This window comes from Grammomys surdaster, unplaced genomic scaffold, assembly GCF_004785775.1.
Source record: "Grammomys surdaster isolate TR1022 unplaced genomic scaffold, NIH_TR_1.0 898, whole genome shotgun sequence".
NCBI lineage: Eukaryota > Metazoa > Chordata > Mammalia > Rodentia > Muridae > Grammomys > Grammomys surdaster.
In genome coordinates, this window is record NW_021605317.1 from 1 (window position 1) to 4008 (window position 4008).

The window sequence follows — 4008 nt, forward strand, 5'->3', positions numbered from 1 at the left end:
TGAAAAATTGAAACAAGATGTTTCTCAAATACAAGATCAGTTGGCAGTATCTACTCAAGAGCATTTTTTCTTTTTGTCCAAACTGAATAATGACGTGGACATGCTTTGTGATGCTTTGTATCGTGGAGGGAATCAGCTATTGCTTTGTGATCAGGTGATTGTTTACCTAGACATTTATAATGCTTTAAAAATTCTGTTTATTATAAGGAGCTGGAGAGCTCGATCAGTAGTTAAAGAGCACTTGCTGCTCTTGTAGAGGACTCATGTTGCATCCCTAGCACCCACATGGACTTGGTGGCTCACAACCATCTGTGACTCTGGTTCTGATGTCCTCTGCTTTTGTGGATACCAGGCATACATGTGGATCACATACATACATGCAAACAAAAATACTTATTCAAATGAAAAAAATAATAACTTTAAAAATGTTTCTTATAAAAAATATTATGAAGAAAAGATTATCCTATTCCATTAAACTAATATAGTATTTACTTGAATTTGAGAGACAGTCTTGTTATGTAGCCTATGCTGGTCTCCAGCTCAAAATCTCCCAGATTATGGGCTTATGCCACCATACAGAAATCTTACGATTTCTTTTTAACTCCCAATTTATATATTTTTTTTCAAGTAATTTTGAGTTTCATGTATGGAATTTGAAAATTTATAAAACTTTCAGCCACTATAAAAGGATATATTGCCAAGCAGTGGTGGCGCACGCCTTTAATCCTAGCACTTGGGAGGCAGAGGCAGGCGGATTTCTGAGTTCATGGCCAGCCTGGTCTACAGAGTGAGTTCCAGGACAGCCAAGGCTACACAGAGAAACCCTGTCTCAAAAAAACAAAACAAAACAAACAAAAAAAAACAAAAAAAAATCTGGATAAAAGGATAAATAATATTGATGCTATGTTAAGAAAGAAAACTTGTTATTTTAGCAAATAGAGGATTGCTTTTATGTATTTAAACTCTCTATATGTACGATACATGCTTTTTTTTCTCCTTTTTTTCACAGTACTAATCTGTGAAATAGGCATACATGACAGGTCTAAAAGCAGTCATTTTTTAATTTGTCCATTAAAATTAATTTGTACAGGGAGCAGAGTATTGAAATGTTGATTCCTGGCTCTGTTGCAGAGATTGAATAACTTAGCCTGAATTGAGGCCCAGGAATTGTATTTTATAACAAGCACCCAGTTGCTTGTACTCCATGCCCAGAAGCTCTGGAATATTGGAAGTAGTTATAGCTACAACTTTAGGAGACCCTCAGTTTTGAAGAATATTTGATTGAACAACTCTAGAGACTTGTTAAAATCCTTTAAATGCCAAAAGTGAAGAAATCAAATTTATTAAACATTAAGGCTTTCACAAGTTCTTAAGCAGAATTACATGTGTTAGCATGGTTTTCATTAAGTATTCTGTGTAATTTCATTTTACAGAACAGAAAAAAAGAGAAAAGGAAGTTTTTGTGAGGCAGGTTTTTTTTTTTTTTAATGATTGAAGAAAGCATGCTACTGTGTATTTTTATTGTCACTGTGATTATATAATATACTCAAATAACCTACATATCGTTTCTAGTGACCCCAGGACAATTGTGGCTTCATGTATCCTTTAGTCAATGTGGAGCCAGATATAATCAATGGTTGGTGGTCTGCCTGATTTCCCAAAATCTACCCCACTGATATTTCAAGTTCTTCAGGTGATGTGAATAAACCATCTACTCACCTAGCTGAGGCTCACCAATGACAGAAATGAATAAAGGATTCCACCTGAGTCTAGTTTGGTGAACCAGTGAGTTTAATTGCAATAACAGGATTTAAATGAGAGGCCAATTACTGGAGCATGGGCAGTTAACTTACTGGCAACTCTACTACCCAAAAAAGTCTCCCTCCCATCTGTTAACTGCCTGTATATCCTCTTGAAGAGATGGAGGGAGAGCTTCCTGAGCTTCTCCCACCCCCATAACAAAGCATTTGTGGGTCCATTCTGAAGCAAGTTTTTTTTTTAATTAGACTTCAAGGTTTTTCCTGCCTTTATATGTCTCAGGCACAGATTAAACTACAATGAAGTTTCATTAATAAGACCTTCATGAGAAAGTTTTTGTTCTTTGTTTTTATGTCAATAGCTATAAAACAGTGCTTGATACTAAGTAGGCATTCAATAATATTTGTTGATTATATGAACACATGGAACAGATCAGGTACACTTTAGGAAGTGAGAGTTTGCACTGAGTCATTTCAGAATTATCTTTAGGTGTTTATTATAGTTAACTTTGTATAGACTGTAAATCTGGTGGAAACTTCTTGTTTGCTTTCTTGTTTATTTGCTTGACATAGGGTCTCACGCTGCAGTCTAGGTTAGTGTAGAACTCACTATATATTCCAATCCTCAAACTTATAGCAATCTTGCCTCAGCTTTCTTACTACTGGGATTGCAGACATGAGCACATGCCCAAAACTTTTCATTGCACTTATTTTTGTGTGTAGAGTGGTGCACACATGTCTAAAGATCAGAGGACAATTGGAAGTCTATTATTTCAAGCATGTAGGTTTGGGGGATCAAACAGGTCATTAGACTTGATAGCAAGCACCTTTACCCACTGAGCCATCTCTTCAGCCCAGTGATCTTTAATTACAGATTTTTGTTTTTCTTTCGTTTATTTTTTAAAGACAGTATCTCACTGTGTACTCCTTGGTTGGTTTGGAATTAATTGTGTAAATATGGCTAGCCTGGAACTCAGAGATATTCCTGCCTCTGTCTCTAAGCATTGAGATTAAGAGTTTGATATGGGTTTTTATTATGAGGGGTTATTAAATCACAGAATTTCCTTTTAAATTATATTTTAAATTTCTAGTTGATGTTGGAATAAGGTTCTTGAAATAAAAGCCTTTTCTTCCCATTTCAGGAGTTAATAGAGCACTTTCATCAAGTTGAATCTCAGTTGAATAAACTAAAGCATCTCCTTACTGATATTCTCGCTGATGTGAAGACAAAAAGAAGAACTTTGACAACTGATAAATTGCTTCAAGTAGAAAGAGAATTATATGTATATTTTTTTAAAGATGAAGACTATCTAAAAGATGCTGTGGAAAATTTAGAAAACCAGTTAAAGATTAAGGCCTCGGGTCTTAAAGACTGAAGACTTCTAAAAACAGAATCTTTACTATGCCTGCTGTGTTTTAAAGTACTGGACTATATCTAATAAACTACTTTTTTGTTTGTACTTATTTGTATGCATGGAGGGATGTGTGTGTCTGTTGTGGTCTCATATGTTAGTGTGTACCATAATGGCTATGTGAAATAAGAGAAGAACTTGGAGGAGTGTGTAGGTATTATCCTTTTACCATGAGAGCTCTGGAAATGGAAATCAGGTCATTAGCCTTGGGAGCTATGACTAGCCCATCTTGTCAACCTCAATGCTACTAAGTTTATAAATTTAAGGTCAACAGAACTTTTTATTTTATTAGATTCAATGTTAAGTTGAACTTGATAAACCTGAAATTTTTAAATGGTCCCAAATTTGAAACTTTGTAAGTAACTGGGATGATTCCATGAGTGAAAAATTCTACATCTAATCTTACATAACAGGTCAGAGTCACAAAACAGATATGCTAAATTATAAAACAACCTTCAGTTTGTCCGAAAGAAAAATGAATTTCACATTTCAGCTTGTGTTCTATCCCTAAGATACCTAATTGTATATGTACAAAATTTAAAGTATCTAAAACACTTTGGTCCCACACATTTAAGATAGAAAGCATTTAGTTTGCATCAGTTTGGTTGTTAACCCCTGTAACCACTGTTCAGAGTGGAGGTGCTGTGCTTTTGTAGCACTGGCTAGCCAGACTGGGCTTGAGTTTAAAAGATCTGTGTGCCTTTGCCTCTCTCTGAATTCATGATCCTGCATTAACTATGCTGGGATTGTAGCATGCATCACCACATTAGACTGCTTATCAGTTATCAGATGCTCATTTTATGATATATTTGTGTTAAATGCTAAATACCGTAAGAGAT

General features: G+C 35.1%; 1 long non-coding RNA gene across 1 annotated transcript; it reads left to right on the top strand.

The window, feature by feature from the left end:
- The first annotated feature begins 6 nt into the window (after positions 1–6).
- LOC114634190 lies at positions 7–3221 on the top strand. The gene is made up of 2 exons (XR_003713286.1): positions 7–154; positions 2900–3221. It is a non-coding gene; the product is annotated as an uncharacterized LOC114634190 (long non-coding RNA).
- Positions 3222–4008: the final 787 nt, after the last annotated feature.